Source organism: Caretta caretta, chromosome 1 (genome assembly GCF_965140235.1).
Source record: "Caretta caretta isolate rCarCar2 chromosome 1, rCarCar1.hap1, whole genome shotgun sequence".
NCBI classification, from domain to species: Eukaryota; Metazoa; Chordata; order Testudines; family Cheloniidae; genus Caretta; species Caretta caretta.
In genome coordinates, this window is record NC_134206.1 from 43,602,619 (window position 1) to 43,622,095 (window position 19,477).

The 19,477-nt window shown below is 40.8% G+C and overlaps 1 protein-coding gene across 7 annotated transcripts in view; it reads right to left on the bottom strand.

Moving 5' to 3' along the window:
* The window catches only part of SPATA13 (spermatogenesis associated 13), a 326,208-nt gene that overhangs the window by 92,648 nt on the left and 214,083 nt on the right, over positions 1–19,477 (bottom strand). For 2 of the 7 annotated variants that reach the window (XM_048845918.2, XM_048845926.2), the window contains exon 1: positions 13,944–14,069. The exons of the other annotated variants lie outside the window; for them this stretch is intronic. The gene's annotated coding sequence lies outside the window, so the exon portion shown is untranslated. Of the gene's footprint in view, positions 1–13,943; positions 14,070–19,477 lie in introns of those variants that run through there. 7 annotated transcript variants of the gene reach the window in all.

Here is a 19,477-nt window from a genome sequence, read left to right on the forward strand (position 1 = left end):
CACCTTTCAGTCTCACGTTTGCCAAGCAGAATATAATTAGGAGGGAATCACATATTTACAAACAAACATGCATCTTCCTCACTTAAATATTTAAATTGCAGTAGTGTCTCAGCCATCCTGGGCCCCATTATGTAAGGTGTCATGCAAATATTTTGTCATCCATCTGCCAATGAATAACAGATGTTGGGTCATGCACATCAGTTTCCATTACAGAAAAAAAATCAGTGATGCAGAGTAATGGGTGATGTGGGGTATTTCCTCAGGGTAGCTTGCTTGCTTTATTTACACTAATACACCAGTCCTTGAATGGAGGTAGTCACAAACAGCAAGAGGGCAAACCTCTTTCAGAAATTTCAGCCCAAACACCAGTGCCTGGTTCCCAGGATGTGACTCTGTCCCAACCATTGACTTGAATTAAAGAGATTAAGACAGAGAACAAATCGTAAAACTTACAATGCATCCAAGTCTGAACAGTGCTTGCAGGCTAAGGAAGATAAGACCATCTGGTGACTCCTACCAAAACCATAAAATAAATGACAGTCCCTGATCCAAAACACTGAGGCACAAGTCCTCAAAGATATTTAGGCACCTAATTCCCATTGATTTCAATGGGAGTTAGGTGCCTAAATACCTTTGAGGATCTGGGCCTTAGAATTGGTCTACACTGGGTATTTACATCGGCATAGCTACATCACTCAGAGGTGTGAAAAATCCCCAGTGTAGACAGTATTAGGTTGATAGAAGAATTCTTCCATAGCTACTGCCTCTCAGGAAGATGGGTTATCTATGATGACAGGAGAACCCCTCCTGTGAGTGTGGGTAGTGTCTCCGTTGAAGCAGCTGTAGCATTTCAAGGGTAGACAAGCCCTTACAATCTAAAAGGTGACATAGCAGGTGGATGAGACAAGTGGGCCGGGGGAAATGTGGTAACACATAAATATAACAGCATATGTGGAATTCTTAGCCAGTCTGTAATAATGACTGTAGCTTTCCACCTGCCTACTCATTACTAGGCTGTTCTTTATTGTATGCATTACAGACAAGGTGAGTTTTGAGGAAGGACTTGAAGGAGGACAAGATACTGGCTTTATGAATCTGGACTAAGGAAGCCCAAAAGTGCTTGTTAGAGAAATGGAGAATGAGTCTGGAATCATTAGTGGAGTGATGGCAGGAGGAAGTCTTGAATAAGATAATAGGTCTGATATCTAGGGAGGGGCTAAATTGTTGAAGGCTTTATAAATAAGGACAAGAAGTTTGTGTTTCATGCATTAGAAGAGAGGGAACTTATTGAGGGATTAACAGACTAGAAGATGATGTTAGGATCAGCATTTTGGATGGATTTGAGGGGGTAAGTCCATCACGTATATGAAACTGCAGAGATATCAGAAATGGACTGGAAATATAGTTTTACCACGTTATAATAGTGCAGTATATCAGTGACTGCTGTTCAAACTTTCACTCACACTCTCTATAGGCACTTAACCAATATTTCCATCAGAAAGTTCTGCAGGTTTGGCGTCTTATAATGGTCATTCTTAAAAACTTGCCTTGGATAATTAGATAGGTTTATGAGATACAAAATACAGCAGTCACTCTTAGAAACATGCAATCACCTCAGATAGAAGTTTATATAACTGTTACCTCAGTAATTGCAACATTCTAGGTATTCCCTAGAGTATGTAGAGACAAAAATAAAGGATATTGCAAACAATGATGCAATAAACTTGTTTGTGTTACATACTTGGACATCCGCTTATGCTAAAACCCATTTCTGACTTTTGTGGTTTCATTGGGTCAAAATACTGCCCTTGCATACGTGTATACAAGTTCTGAATTCAATGGGAGTTTTGTGAGTGTATCTGAGGACAGAATTTAGTTTGCTATTATCGAGAGTAATGAGTATCTGCACTTTCTCCTTAACTTGGATATCTCTTTTTTAAAATAGGCTGATTCAGAACCATATATACAGTGCCCAAGTGCAGCTGTACCAAGGTCCACTATAAAGATACCAGCCAAACTTATGGGGATTGCCCTAGTGTAAGGAAGAAGAACAAGGCCTACTATTCTTCCTTTAGATTTGAAACATTATTCTATCTTTTTAGCACAATATTTATAGGAAAGAAAGGTGCATAGACTCCCAACCTCTAAGACAAGCCCAAGTTTCAGTAAGTTAATTCTTCACAGAATATAAATGTCTGTTTCACTATTCCACAAATACAAAATGTCACCCATATTTATAACCAAGACAGGCTGCTTTAAAGCAGAAATAGTGGCTTGTTTTCCAGTTTTTCTTTTCTTGAGAAGATGAATGTTATTTGTTACTAGAGATTGTGCAAAAAGATGGAAATAAGAAAAATTGAATAGCACTTTTATAGGTACTTCTGAGAAGCTGCACTATACCCTATTATTTGCAGACTAATAATTTGACCCCAGCTGAGTAACAAAGGATGTAATTCAATCAGTGGTTGTGCTGGCATTATAAACTGTGGGAGACCAAGTCCAAGAATAAATTCCAGATTGGTATATGCACAATGGTATTATTAATTACTTGATAATGATCATCACAAATATCCATAGCAACAAAAAATTTAACTTGTTTTAGAAGTTTAAACCTCTTTTTAATCACAGATTTAAAGTGCATGTGACAAAGAATTAGAAGGATTATTTGAAGTGCAATACAGGTGGAAAAGGATTATAAAAAATGTGACACAGGAAAAGTGATATTAAAATCTTTCATGGTGAAGGAGCAAGATGAACTAGAAAGTGAAATGGAAGCTTTTAGTGGGTATTGATATTTTTTCAAATATCACAACACATCAATAGCTGCATGTCAGCAGCTCTTATCTAATCAAGATTGTCATCTTCCATAGTCTCAAGGTGGGAAAGTCTGAAGTAGAATAGTTCCATTACCTTCTGTATGAAAGGATACTCCCAATGGAGGAGGAGGAACCCCGATGCTCATCCATTGATATTTTTGTGATTCTTTCCTTTAAATATACTTTTAAAATTCCAGTTTTAAAATAAGAATGAGAGAGAGAGAGAGACTGGGAGCTTATTAATACTCAAGGAAATCACCTTGAGTATTATTTGCTATACTGCACACAGCTGGGGCAGGATGGTGGAGGGTGGGGTAAATGCAATATTCTGGGGTTTTTTTTGTTAAATCATCCTACAATAATGGGCACCCCAATACAATTTTGAATAGGTGGAAGTATTAGAATAACTGATTCTCTTTTATTAAACTATAGAGTGTTTTCTGAGGTTTACAGTATTTATCTAATGTTGCAATTTGCATCTGTCTTTTGCATTTCAGACAGACTAAGGCTCTGATCCTGCAAACAATTACCCTCATGAGAACCTTTACAAGTCCCACTGGGGATATTAGGTTGAGTCATGCTATCAGGGAAATTAACAGCAACTCCTCTACTGAATTCAAGGGAAAGAGTATCAAACCCTTAATTTGGACAGTTTAAAAGTGAGGAATAGTAGCACATTTGAATATGCAAGTTCAAACCCACATACACTGCAAATTAATTTTGTCTGTTTTACGTATAAATTAGGTTTCAAATGTACTAAGGTTGTTTCTATTTGTGTAAGTTTCTAACAGACATAATAATATACCAAAAGGAATTCTCCAAATTCAATAGCTCTGTCATCTTGGCATTTAAATCTCCCATTCCTGTACATGAATCATTCTGTTAAGGAAAGGGCTCAAAGGGCTGCATGGTTTAAACTGATTAATTTTCTTAATTTGACAGAGGCAAGTGAGAGTCATCACCAATACAAGTCTCTTCATATAGCTACTTTATAATCGTTCACTAAAAGCCAGGTTCTGATGCTCTTACTTGTGTTAATACCTAAGGAGTAAAGGTGTAAATTCCAGCTCATTGAGCTACATCTGCACTAGCTCTGATCGCATTCTAAAAACAGAAGTGTAACTGCAGCAGGAAGAACTAGCCACACTGAGTAAATCCTGTCCAAGATCACTGGTACAAACTCTGGGCGGCTAGCCCCTCCCCCTGCTCACAGCTTCATTTCTACTTAAGTATTCTAGCTCCATCAGGGCTAGCGCTGGTATATCACCTGGAGCTGGAGTTTACACCTCCAACTCTAGTGTAGACATATCCACGCTAACTGCAATAGGACTGCTTGTGGAATACAGAACTGCTCAACCCAAGAAAGTGTGTCAGAATTTGGTTCCAAAGAAGTGCTGAAATACAACTTATAAATAACTGAAATAGACTTCAGTTTTATCATTTAAAATGTTCTTTTGAATTTGCGTTGAGAGATTGTTTCACTGAGTTCACTGCACTCCATTTGGCACATAGATCTAGTTTAGGGTGGACACAATAGCAGGATGGAATGATGCTATCAATGAAAAAAGACCCCTATGTACCAGGTTACCATTGTCCCCTCTCAGTGTTCGTCTTACTCACCCACCTACACCATTGCAGCTGCACACAATTTAACGAGGGACTCAGCCTTTCAGTCTTTTTGAATGCTATTTATATCCACACTGAGGCTCACTGTGATGCTATTATTGTGTTCCCAACCTCAAGAGGCATTATTAAGACAGCATCACATGAAGAGATGCTTCATACTACAGAAGAGCAGTGTTCAATAAATAGCTCATTGTGTCCGAACAAAGACAACTTCCTGTTTCCAATTAGGAAGGCTGCATTCTACCTTTATCTTGTGACTCACAAAAGTTTAAGGGGAAAAAAGAAAGAGGGGAAGACTGTGGAGATGCAAAATACAGGGGGAAGGAACAGAGAGTCAGCAGTGAAGTTCAGTCCCATGCACGTTTTCTCTATGTTCTTGTAAAATTATTAGAAATAGATTTTCTGTTAAGTGAAAAGTACATTGAGATGATGGGGGAACTACATGCTGAGAGGAAAAGGTACTGACTATAAGAGACAGCTAGAGAGGGCTCTCTGCTAGCACTCGATTATAGCCATTTAGATTCTATCTTTTTCTGTTCTGCTCTTTTCAGGTTCGTACACCACACCCATCACCCAGGTATCAGATTGCCTCATCGCTGTATTTTATCTATTATCCTTATTCTTAATATTTATATTTAAAATACCTATTAATAGCTTTTTAATAACTCCCTCCTACCAAATAACTATCAAACTGCAACGTTGTCATCACATCTCTCAACTGACCCCCACCAAACATGCCTGGGGAAATAAATGGGTCCTGCAATATGCTCAGGAGGACCAAAAACGTGGGCTCTTACAGAGCAAGGGGCTCATGATGAATTCCAGAGCTGAGGCCCCCTCACAGAGGGTGCCCTGCTCATTCAGTAAGTGACATTTTAGTGAGACTAAATAACAAGGCATAGGTGCACTCCCTGAATCAAAGGGACTAATTTAAGGTTCAATCATGTTATCTGCACATCATCCACAGCAAGGGGCAGCATTTCATCTGTGAGGCACAATGCATCCCACTGCTTCCTGTTGTGCTGGAGGTAGAGGAGTAAGGGGTGGACGGAGTAATTTGTAACACCCTCCACCCTCAGCATGTAGCATGTCCACCATCCTGATGGCTGGTGCTTAAGAGGAGGCAAAGGAGCCAGGGTTCTACCTTATCCCCTTCCCAGGTATAAAAATCTACTACAAATTTATCTGCTGAAAAAGTGCCTTGTAATGAAGCAGCCAATACACTTGATTAGAAATTATTTTAAAAAAATCTGCAAAGTTCCACTCGTTCATAATATCTACAATGTTTATTACAATTACAGAATAGAAAAAAACTGAAGCAACAGGTCTCAATAGCATGACTGAGTCAGTATGATGCAAGAGAAATACCCAACAAGCTTAACAGAGCTGTTATCTTGGTTGCTATGCCAATAAGCTCTGGACAATTACAGGTTTGTATAGTGCATAGGAAAGTCACAGCAATCTGTGTCAGCAATCTAACAGTCTGAACTATGTTAGAAAAGGGAAAAAAAACTCCAAGAATTCTGTGCCTCTAGTCTATTTTCCTGTGTTATTTAGGACCTCTGAGTGTTTTAAATTAGCATGAGGGCTTTTATTTGTTTAGTCTCTTTTTACAGTTATATATGGTGAACCTCAGAGTTACGAACACCAGAGTTACGAACTGACCAGTTAACCACACTCCTTTTTTGGAACCGGAAGTACACAATCAGGCAGCAGCAGAAACCCCCCCAAAGGAAAAAAAGAAAAAAGAAAATACAGTACAGTAGGGTCTTAAACATATACAAAAAAAAAAAAAATAAAGGGAAAGCAGCATTTTTCTCTGCATAGTAGTTTCAAAGCTATATAAAGTCAATGTTCAGTTGTAAACTTTTGAAAGAACCACCATAATGTTTTGTTCAGAGTTACAAACATTTCAGAGTTACGAACAACCTCCATTCCTGAGGTGTTCATAACTCTGAGGTTCTACTGTATTGATTTTACTATTACATAGTGTAAGTTGAAATTAACATCCGTGGGCATGTTTACTGTTCCAAAAGATTCAGCTATGATCTCTCTCATGTTCCTATCTATATTCCAATAAAAAAAGTCTTCCTCTTGCTAATTCTACCTCTGGTTTGTCATATATCCTTCACATCTTTGATTTTTTTGAAGTTTATTTTCCTTTTAGTTGCAAGTAAACTGCCTGATCACAAAAATCTTGTAATGGAAAGTTACAGAAACAATACATTAAAATAGAGGTACAACAGTGAAAAGCTCCAGCAATTTTCATAGGTTACAAAAATGTCAATATAATTTTGGGATAATTTCCCATTAAATGATGATACATGTGCTAAGAATGCAGTGTGGCTCACAACTTTAACTATGAGCCTGTTATTATTAAGGCTACAATTTTGGCACAAAGGCCATAGTGTTCCCAGTAATCATGAAATACATGATGAGCCCACTCTGCAGTGGTGCCTCCTGTCCTGGGGATGGGAAGGGCCCAGGCCGGCCTCCACTTGCGCCAGAGACAAGGGGGCAAAAGGGCCATTGCCCCCTTCACATTTTAAACCAGGGGATTGTCAGTCAGGAGGGTTAGGTAAGAAGGCCCTTGGGGAGAAGGCAGGGACTCAGAGGATCAGGTTGGTGGTATTGAGGGCTCCCGAGGGCTCAAGGGGGATTGGGCTGGTTATGGGGTCCTCCCTCTAGGGCTCTGGGAGGATCATCTGGTGACCTTTCTGTGACATATTGCTTTTTTCCCTGCACCTCTGCTGTGAAATCTACTAAAAATTCTTATGCCAAAATGTAGCTCACAAAAGCTTATGCTCAAATAAATTTGTTAGTCTCTAAGGTGCCACAAGTACTCCTTTTCTTTTTGCGGATACAGACTAACACGGCTGTTACTCTGAAACCTGACATATGCCAAAATCGCAGCCTTAGTTGTTTTACTATTGTTATTATTACAAGTCTTTATTTGGTACCCATCACAGTACTATCTTCTTCTTTAATAATACTAAAATAAATGGCAACATTTTCAAAGTTCAGCATCCCTTCATATTTTGGCAGCTACATAAATGGCTGGCTTCCTTTGCATTAGATCACTGTATACATCATTTTAACTGACAAAAGTCAGTAATAAAAATCTCAGACTAATTGAAGCTACAAGTAGCTCATTTCATGCAAGCTATGTTCGGGGTTGATATCAACTCGGTTACACATAGGGTGCCCAGTTCTTTCCTCAGACAGTCACAACTGCCAGTGACTTCTATATGAAGGCTGAATGGGCACCAGTGAGACTAATAGCCCGAAAGCTAAACATTTAAACTTACTTCATTTCCATCCAGTAGCAGCCACTGTCTAATTAGTTAGGGTCATAGAAGATTAGGGTTGGAAGAGACTGCGTTACCTAGGGAGGTGGTAGAATCTCCTTCCCTAGAAGTTTTTAAGGTCAGGCTTGACAAAGCTCTGGCTGGGATGATTTAATTGGGGATTGGTCCTGCTTTGAGCAGGGGGTTGGACTAGATGACCTCCTGAGGTCCCTTCCAACCCTGATATTCTATGATTCTATGAGACTTCAGGAGGTCATCTAGTCCAAACCCCCTGCTCAACGCAGGACCAACCCCAACTAAATCATCCCAGCCAGGGCTTTGTCAAGCCGGGCTGTAAAAACCTCTAAGATAGAGATTCCACCACCTCCCTAGGTAACCCATTCCATCCTGCTAGTGAAATAGTTTTTCCTAATATCCAACCTAGACCTCCCACACTGCAACTTGAGACCATCGCTCCTTTTTCTGTCATCTGCCATCACTGAGAACAGCCGAGCTCCTCCAACTACCTGAAGGGGGGTTCCAAAGAGGAAGGCTGCTATCAAATCACCCCTCACTCTTCTCTTCTGAAGACTAAATAAGCCCAGTTTCCTCAGCCTCTCCTCATAAGTCATGTGCCCCAGCCCCCTAATCATTTTTGTTGCCCTCCACTGGACTCTCCCCAATTTGTCCACATTCTGTATTGGAAGGCCCCAAACTGGATGCAATACTCCAGATGTGGCTTCACCAGTGGCGAATAGAGGGGAATAATCACTTCCCTCAATCTGCTGGCAATGCTCTTACTAATGCAGCCCAATATGCCATTACCCTTCTTGGCAACAAGGGCACACTGTTGACTCATATCCGGCTTCTCATCCCCAGGTCCTTTTCCGCAGAACTGCCGCTTAGCCACTCGGCCCCCAACCTGTAGCGGTGCATGGGATCCTTCCATACTAAGTGCACGACTCTGCGCTTGTCCTTGTTGAACCTCATCAGATTTCTTTTGGCCCAATCCTCCAATTTGTCTAGGTCACTCTGGACCCTATCCCTACCCTCCAGCATATCATCCTCTCCCCACAGCTTAGTGTCATCCGTGAACTTGCTGAGGGTCAAATTATTCCACTATTTGGGTTATTACTGTGTGGGCCAGGCAACTCTGCAAATTTAGACTCACAGAGTTTCCCTAGAATTATTCCATTGGGCCTGAGTTTGACCTGTTATTGAAGTAGCTAAGGGTTCCACTTCCTAAACTCACTGATGCCCTGAGCTCTGCAGATGGTCCATCTATCCAGAGGCCTTGAACTTCTGCACTATAGTTGGTCCCCACTTGGACAAGTGGACCTGGTTTCCAAACTGTGCTGGGGACCACCAGTATGTTAATGCTGACAGGGACAGCACTAATTTACCCACAAACATGAGTTTCTGGGGTCTGTGGTGCCCCCTCTAAGGCCCCAGCCTGCCTCTGCATAGCTGCAGATCCTCACCACTGAAGACCCCCCACCCAGAAAGGAGGGAAATGATGCCACAAATGTAATACTCTCAATGCCTCTGTGTCTCCCTGCCAAGCTCAACCTTCCCCTCCCACAGAGCAAATAGGCCCTTTGTTAAAAAATAAAACAAAAAAAAACCCAGCAAGGTCTATCTACAGTGTCCTTTTCTTGGTGTCCTTGGACTTTGAATGAACTCAGTTATTCCAGTTGCTGTCAAGAATGAACCAATTGGAAATAAAAGTAGAGGTCAAATGTTCAGAATTTCACCAGTATTGAAAGCAATGCCAAAGTCTTTAAAAAAAAGGAAGATTCATATCTCAGACAGAGCAGATAGTGTTGTGGTTGAAGCACTGGGCTGGGACACAGGAGTTCTGCATTCTATTTCTTTGCGACTTTGGGCTCTCACTCTTTCTCTGTCTGAATTCCTCATCTGTAAAGAAGTGGGCGTAATAATATTTCCTACCTCAAATGGACATTTTGAGGACAAATCTATTTATGATTGTGAGGTGCTCAGATACCATAGTGATGAGTGCCATACAAAAGCCTATATATGAATAAAAATAATGTACTGTCCTTGTGCACCTGTGACAAGAACCAAAGAAAAAATGCTAGTTTTCCAGAAAGAATTCAGGCTAAGGTGGCTGTTGAAAAACCTTTCTGCCTGATTTATTTTGATGCTGGAGTTTCTGAACCTAACTAATTTGTGTCTTGTAAAATCACGGTATCATTCTGAACGGTAAGATTGCAAGTTTCCTTACAACAGTAATTTACTTCAATAAGTCCTGTCTTTGCATAAACATTCCAAATAACAAAATGGACACTTCTGTTTTTGTCAGTGACTTTATCCTTTTCAAAAGACCTTGTCAAACCTCAGGTCAAAAAATGTAATTGAAATAAACTTCAGCACCGACCTTCCCCCGCCCCCTCACTCTCACCCCCAGCCCCACCCCCCTGAATTTGGCTGCCTGTCTGTTAAAAACAAGGGATGTAGTTTGTGACGCTCCTAGCCTGGGGTTACTGATTGCTCTAACTTGTACCATGGGACTTGTGGCATCTAGGGAATAGCAAGGCATAGGAATGCCCACAGCCTGCCGTGACATCTCTAGAACACATTCTGTGCTCTGGGTGTGGTGTTTCACTCCACCACAGTTACGCCATGGACCCCTAGATCCCCATCTCTTTCCTCCACAGCCCATCCTCATGCTCCCTGCTGTTCAGCCTGCCTTCCTAGCTCTTCATCTCTGAGGCTTGAACTTAGGACCTTCAGATGATGAGACTGACGCGCTGCCAACTGCGCTCTCTGTGAGGACAGTATTGTAAATCAGGGCAGGCTGGCACTGCTGGAAAATGGAAATGGCTGATGGGTATAAAAAATATTCCATTGGTGTAGCTCGAACAGGTTATTCTGAGTAAAAGGAATAATTCTCTCTGTGTATTCAGTTTTTAAATGTCAGAAGTGGCCTGTGCCTGAGATATTATTGGAATTTGTGTGTTTGGCATTTGGCGTTTGTACAGATAGTGGTTGTTTAGTCATAGGAACTCAAAGAAATGCAAAATTATCAGGACAAAAGTTCAGTCAGGGAGTATTTTAAAATATTGCCTCTGCAAAAGTGAGAAAATACTTTCGTTTAAAAATTACATGGAAAATACAATTCCCTGAAGTGTTATTGTGCCAAATATTAAAATCCGTCATTAAACAGAGGGATTCTAATCCTGCTTTATATACAAATCCCAAAGGCCTCCATAATGCATATGCCCATATATGTACATACATTATTTCTATGTACCTCTAAAATCATTGTTTATAAAAATCACTCAGTAAACATACTTCCTGGAATAAATTCTTCTTAAAGGGGTTAAAAAAAAAATCAATAGCCTTATCTACGCTAGGAAAAATACCCATTGCTGACAAAGGGACCAGCAATTGGTTCAGCCCAACCTTTAACAGTGTATTAAAATCAACTCACTTTACATCTGTTTCACCCATGGTTTCTGAAGCAGTGCAGAACATACTTTTCTTGTTCTACACTTCCAATTAGATATGTTTAGCACCTGTTCACCTGACCCACTGCTGACATCCACTGTCAGCAATGGGTAATTATCTGAGCTAGACAAAACTTATACGAAAGTTTTTTAATTCTGAACATCTTAAAGATCTGTAGGAAATAATCTTTTCACAAAGTACACTGGAAGTACGCTGCTTTTCCTGTGAAAGAGTATAATATTACAAACAGAAAAGTAAAAAAAGTGCACCAGCTATCTCAGCTGACTGATATTATCCTACCAGAGCCAAATCAAGAAAATATATTAATTAGTTAAAAAGCCTTTTGGAATTCAATGGGTCATTATTTATATATATATTTGGTATGCAGTGTTTTTCATGATCAGATCAACACTTTAAATCATTTATATTGCAGCCTATTAAATACACTAATCCCATAACATTCTATGTGCAACGTTCTGTACTTTGAATTTTGAACATTTAACAAAGAACAGTGCATGAAAGGTCCTAAATCTGTGCTTGTAAAAATAGTCACATTTGAGAATATTTTTAGGTGTAGATGTGAGCACAACTAGGAAAGTTTTGGTTCTAAAAATAAAAAACAAATTATTCTAGATTTAAACTGGTGTTAAGTGAAAGGAGAATCAAATCAAGAGTTTTCAGTGGGTTAAGTCTCACAGTATTAAACATTATTACATTTTGTTAATATTAATAATAATAATATTAGTATGTAAGAACAAACTCATTTACACAAATAGGAAAATTATCTTCCCAGAGAGAATGATGTCTAATTGCTACTATTTCCTGCCATGGAATCTAATGGTGCCTTCATTTTATAGTGACAGTATTTGATAAATGCTTCTTTGTTATGGAGAGCCCAGTCTGTTTACATAAACTTCCACTTATATTTCCATTTTCCTTTTAAGGGGGGCAACCTAGTCATTTTAACTTCCTACCCATGAAAAATGCTAGTTGCTAGATTAGGTAATTGTACCTTAAGTACACAGGTGCCTCTCGTTAATATATGAGGATCTCCTACTCCACCTCTTTTTCACTTTTGTTTACTCACAAGAAACACCTGGCAAACTTGACTGCCTCATCCTGGCAAACTGGCTATTCGGCAACTTGCTTGAGTGTAGCATACTTATATCTATACTGATTTCAGTTAAAATTAATCATTAAAGCCTTGATCCTGCGAACACATGTATGAGTAATGTTACGCACATGACTAGTCCCGTTCACTCACATGCAGAAAGTTACCTAGGTAGTCACATGGGACTATTCACATATGTAGGTGTTTTCAGGATTGGGGCCAAAATAGTCTCCAACAGGTGGGTGGTTTATTTCATTTCGAGAAGACACAGGCATTATCACATAGAATTATTTACCATAATTAAACTAGGGCTCATCCTATAATCCCTGAAACAGCCATTGCTCTTCTCTGACAGACTTGAAGTGCAAGTCTGTATGCAAAATTATGTTGTTGTTTTCAGATTCTAATTAGCACTATTAGAAAGTGAATCCAGAAAAAAAGTCAACTATTTCCTCCACACTTGCTTAATGATGGCAAGTACCATTTACTAGTGAAGGGAGAGAACTTCCTTTGTATACAACTCTCTTCGGTTATAAAACAACAGCAGTCTAGACCTGTTTCTCTGGAAAAGTTATATAAATTCCAGAGAAGGAGGAAGGATAAACACTCTAGTTTGCACATATTGTGCCAAATCCTGGTCTCATTAAAGTAAATCAACTTCAATTGGGTCAGGGCTTGAACTGCTGATTATTTACTTGTTTTCCTTAAAATGTAAGCAGCTGATCTGTTTCCTAAGTGCTGTTTCATAATTTTGACCTTTTAAAATTTCTGCTGTGTTAACTTATTCTTAAATGTGCACTACGGGCTGAAGCCTGATTTTACTGGAGTCCATAGCAAAACTCCCACTGACTTCCAGTCGACCAGGATATGACTCTGTGCATAGAAGGCTACTCCAGCTCCCACTGAAACAAATAACAGGATTCCCACTGAGCTGGATCAGGCCCAGAGAGGCTACAACAACTGGCACAACCATATTACTGAAAACACTTTTCCAGAACTGACCTTGAAAAAATGTCTGAGGACTTGGGAACTGCAGGCATGGATAGTTCCTAACGAACCAGTCCCCTAAGCTCCGATTTAAGTGTCTACTGAGTCAGCTTTAGCCATCTATGTGCAAAAGACTTCACAGCTGTACAATATACAGATGCAATAACATGTAATATAAAGATATTCTATTTAGATAAATTACTCAGATCAAACACAACCATAAAAACCCCTTTTCTACAGTGGTGGAAGTCACATGGAAGCTAAAGACACTAAAGAGTGAAAACATTCATCTCAATCTAATATTCTGATTCTGGACACAGATAGAAAGAAGAAAAGGAGTACTAGTGGCACCTTAGAGACTAACCAATTTATTTGAGCATAAGTTTTTGTGAGCTACAGCTCACTTCATCGGATGCTGTAGCTCATGAAAGCTTATGCCCAAATAAATTGGTTAGTCTCTAAGGTGCCACAAGTACTCCTTTTCTTTTTGCGAATACAGACTAACACGGCTGCTACTCTGAAACCTGGACACAGATAGGTTCTAGTAACACAAGATACAGGATTTTCTTTAAAATTCTTCAGTACCTAATTAGAACAACTGAGAACATAACAAACAGTAAACATAATAAGTACTAATCCACATACCTCTATTTTTAAGTCTTCCAACAGCCATTGATTCTTTTAGATGAGATTTAATGTAAGTGCATGAAAATCCATTGCATGAAAATATTACACAACTACCGTATGAACCTCGTCTCACACTAGAGCCCAGAAAATTTGTTTGGTTTAAAGTGCCTGCTGTTGCCTGCATTTAAAGGGCCCAGTCCTGCATGGTGCTGAGTGCGTTCCACTCCCACTGGGTGTGAAAGGCACTTGGCACTTCACAGGAGCACTCAGTACCTTTTCGGATTGAGCTCTAAGTTAATATATAACGAGTGGTTCCACACCAGTGTGTGAAATCACCAAGTTAAACATATACTTACAAAACTGAAGCAACAGAAGAAATAAGCATAACTTATACTGGTGTTTCATTAAGGCTCTTTTGTTTTAAACATCCTTGTACGTAACATTCGTGTTCATTTGCTCATACTGAATCAAGAGTTGAGGGACTGACTTATTGTGTCAAATATAAAATTAATACATGGAGGAAGAACAATGCAATATAAGAAGCTATTGCCTCAGCTAATAACCACAGACATCTAGTTAAATATTGTGCAGGTTATGAGATGTTTTCTATGGATCGGACTTCATCATGCGTAAATTGCATTTCACAATGTAGACAAAATGGCAAACCAAGAGTAACACAGGCCAACCATCCATCTGCATAGAATTTAAATAGGAACAAGCATTAAAGATAGTAGAAATAAATGGTATAGCCTATTTGCACCTGCGAAAATAATGATTGTGTACAACAAGAGTAATTACTGTAGTAGGTGAGGGAAAACGAAAACAGGCAAAAATAAAAGTTTGGGGCTTAATTATAACTCTGAAGGGTGCAAAACACTATAGGAGGGAGAATGAGTGGGCAGTGGGTAGAGCAGCTTTCAGAAACCACAGGTGTAGCACTATATAAAGATAGACAGGCTACTTCTCAGGCCTGGTCTACACTACAGAGTTAGATGGACAAGCTGCCTTGCATTAACCTAGCTGTGGAAGTCTGTTACTGGCTTTCAGAAGCCATCCTACAATGCTACAATACAATGGATACAAGCGCTCCTGAAAGCACACACACAAGCGATTTAATCACTGCTGTGGCTGTGTGCTGACTTAAGTTAGATTGACATAATATCGTAGTGTAGACATGGCCTCAGGGAAGTAGCCATGCTTTGGGCCAATTAGTATTACAGACAGGCAAGAGCTCCACTACTTCATGCATTGCATCCGAGAGTGCTAAAGGAGTTGGCGGATGTGATTGCAGAGCCATTGGCCATTATCTTTGAAAACTCGTGGCGATTGGGGGAGGTCCCAGATGACTGGAAAAAGGCTAATGTAGTGCCCATCTTTAAAAAAGGGAAGGAGGAGGATCCTGGGAACTACAGGCCAGTCAGCCTCACCTCAGTCCCTGGAAAAATCATGGAGCAGGTCCTCAAGGAATCAATTCTGAAGCACTTGGAGGAGAGGAAAGTGATCAGGAACAGTCAGCATGGATTCACCAAGGGCAAGTCATGCCTGACTAATCTAATTGCCTTCTATGACGAGATAACTGGCTCTGTGGATGAAGGGAAAGCAGTGGACATGTTATTCCTTGACTTTAGCAAAGCTTTTGACACGGTCTCCCACAGTATTCTTGCCAGCAAGTTAAAGAAGTATGGGCTGGATGAATGGACTATAAGGAGGATAGAAAGCTGGCTAGATTGTCGGGCTCAACAGGTAGTGATCAATGGCTCCATGTCTAGTTGGCAGCCGGTATCAAGTGGAGTGCCCCAGGGGTCGGTCCTGGGGCCGGTTTTGTTCAATATCTTCATAAATGATCTGGAGGATGGTGTGGATTGCCCCCTCAGCAAGTTTGCAGATGACACTAAATTCAGAGGAGTGGTAGATACGCTGGAGGGTAGGGATAGGATACAGAGGGACCTAGACAAATTGGAGGATTGGGCCAAAAGAAATCTGATGAGGTTCAACAAGGACAAGTGCAGAGTCCTGCGCTTAGGATGGAAGAATCCAATGCACCGCTACAGACTTGAGACCAAATGGCTCGGCAGCAGTTCTGCAGAAAAGGACCTAGGGGTTACAGTGGACAAGAAGTTGGATATGAGCCAACAATGTGCCCTTGTTGCCAAGACGGCCAATGGCATTTTGGGATGTATAAGTAGGGGCATTGCCGCAGATCGAGGGACGTGATCATTCCCCTCTATTCGACATTGGTGAGGCCTCATCTGGAGTACTGTGTCCAGTTTTGGGCCCCACACTACAAGAAGGATGTGGAAAAATTGGAAAGAGCCCAGTGGAGGGCAACAAAAATGATTAGGGGACTGGAACACATGACTTATGAGGAGAAGCTGAGGGAACTGGGGATGTTTAGTCTTCAGAAGAGAAGAATGAGGGGGGATTCGATAGCTGCTTTCAACTACCTGAAAGGGGGTTCCAAAGAGGATGGCTCTAGACTGTTCTCAGTAGTAGCAGATGACAGAACAAGGAGTAATGGTCTCAAGTTGCAGTGGGGGAGATTTAGGTTGGATATTAGGAAAAACTTTTTCGCTATGACAGTGATGAAACACTGGAATGCATTACCTAGGGAGGTGGTGGAATCTCCTTCCCTAGAAGTTTTTAAGGTCAGGCTTGACAAAGCCCTGGCTGGGATGATTTAGTCAGGGATCGGTCCTGCTTTGAGCAGGGGGTTGGACTAGATGACCTCCTGAGGTCCCTTCCAACCTTCCAACTCATAGATTCTATGAGTCTATGCTCCTCAGTGCTAGAAGCAAATTTACAATTGCCTATGTGGCTTCACTGGGGTAGGAGAAGTAAAATTTGGCCATTTATCTGTAGAGGCAGGGGCAGCAGAAGCTTCCTAACCGGGGAGGGAGAGAGGAAGGGGGGCCTATGGACCAGATCCGAAGTCAATGGGAGTATTTCCTTTGACTTTACTGAGCTTTGTGTAAGTCCCGTAGTTCAGGGCTCCATCTGATGTAAAAGTTGTTATATCATTAAAGGACAGCCCAAGAGTGACTGTACATTTTCTTTAGCCTCAAATCAGTCATCAGAGTCTTCATTTACCGTGCTTCCATGTAAATATGTATTTGAGGTGAAGATGCTGTGGTGAAGCAGCAGACTTTGTTCTCTGGTTTGGCACTTTACGAGACACTGAAATTTAGGCACAACTGTAAAGTAAAAGGTCAATTCCCAGGCAGGTCACAGGTACAAAGCTGTAACCAGGCATTTTAACACCTGGAGAGAGCAAACATATTTGAGCCCTTACCATTTTTTTCCTTCATTTTGCTGCTCTATTTCTCCACCCCCCCTACAGCTTTGCGCCCTGGGCAGCTGCCCCACTTGCCCCACCCTGGTTACAGTCCTTCACAGGTCTGAGGAAGGGGAGCAGAAGCCAGAACCAGAAGGCCAAAAATAAAATAAATTTAGCATTCAAACCCACAAAGAAACTTATCTGACAAATCTCTTGGAGATTTCTCATTTTAATATGAGGCTTAGGAAATCAAGCACTGGTGTAGAAGACATTCCAAAGTTTTAAAGCTGCATAATGCCTGTTTTCCTGGACAGATTTACAGCAGAATCCTAGTTAACACTTCATAAGCAGAATAATCTTGACTGTCTTTCCCCTCAATGTACTGTACAATAGAAAATAATATTTTGAATTTCTATTACACCTGTCAGCTCAGGATCTCAAAGCACTTTACAGACATTAATGAAATTAGGCCTTACAACTGACATGAGTTAAGGCCTTATTATATCAATTATACAGATGAGGAAAGTGAGGCACATATAGGTTAAAGCCCAAATTTTCAAAAGTGGCCTGTATTTTTGGATGTTTCAGATTTTGGGTTGCGAACCTCAGACCCTAAGACACCAACATTTGAGGCACCTAAAATGAGTGGCCAATTCTGAATATTTTGGCTTTAGTCACTTGTCCAGGATCCTAGAGCAAGTCAGTGGCAAAACAAAAGGATCCCTTACTCTTACCTTCCTGCAGAAAATACATGGCTCCATTCTCGTGACTTATTCTGATTTGACAGCTCAGTCCCTCTCAGTCCCCCTCAAAAGGCAGTGGCAATGACCCATTTAAAACTGAGTCAACATAGGTGAACTAAGGGGAAGGGAGTCTCTCCGTTTGTTTGGAACATAACCCAGAACAGACAATTGTTGACAGAGCAAACTTGTTAAAAGAACTAATTTGTTGAAAATGAATTTTATATGTTCACTGTGGTTCTTTCATATATCCCATAGTTACCTAAAACAGAAGCAGCCAAACCAGTCCAAAAGAGCCTACAGAAAGCCAATTAATCAATCATTCACCATGACCAGTACTAATACAGTTAGCCAGACTGGAATGGTCTGATTTTCAGAGATGCTGCAATTCCCATTCTATTCTGTTCCATTCAGAGTCACATCACCATGGTACTGAGCATCTTTAATCTGAGTTCAGTGGGGATCATGGGCATCCAGCACCTCTGCAAATCAGGCCAGAGTATCACAAACTGAATGATGTGCTTATTCAGTCTTTACCTGCAGCGTCAAGCTCTGAAAAAGCTGTGAGCTCTTACCTGCAGGATAACAGAACACTGTCTCTGGTTCTCAAAAAGAAAAGGAGTACTTGTGGCACCTTAGAGACTAACCAATTTATTTGAGCATAAGCTTTCGTGAGCTACAGCTCCACTTAAGACAGGCAAATGCCCTTGTTATCCTGCAAGTCATGATTAGGGATACCTAGAAAATATGGACAGAAGAAGGTAAAGGCGAGGGTCCTTAGAACTGTTTGATATTTCAAGACTAAGGGCTTGTCTTCATGTTCAACGCTACAGCACTTTAGTGAAGACGCCGACAGGAGAGCTTCTCCTATCGGTGTAGTTAATTCACCTCCCCAAGAGGGAAGTCTCAGTTCAATTCCTAGGGGACAGACGTCCTCATCACCACAACCTGTAGTACTGTTGCCATCCTTGGCAGCAGTCTCAGCAGACCAGCGAAGGGTACAGGCCTGGACACTATATTACAGGGCGAACACCTACATGTTAAAGCAGCGCATATCTATCTGGGGGTTAGGTTGTTACAACTGCATCACTCAGGGGTGTGCATTTTTCACACCCCTGAGCAACACAGTTGTACCGATATAGGCCTGTAGTGTGGACCTGGCCTAATTTCTCCAGCAGGAATAGGGATGTTCTTTGATTGATTTCAGGGCATTCCAGGGCTGTAAAACTAGGGGCTTGTCTACACTGGCACTTTACAGTGCTGCAACTTTCTCGCTCAGGGGTGTGAAAAAACACCCCCTTGGGCACAGCAAGTTTCAGCGCTGAAAAGTGCCAGTGTAGAAAGTGCACCAGCGCTGGGAGCTGCGCCCATCATGGAGGTGTTTTTTTAGAGCACTAGTTCAGTAGTTTTCAACCTTTTTTCATTTGCAGACTCCTAAAAAATTTTGAATGGAGGTGAGGACCCCTTTGGAAATCTTAAAGCATTTTTTCTCCTTTCATAAAACAGGACCCCCAGTGGTTCGCAGACCACTGGCTGAA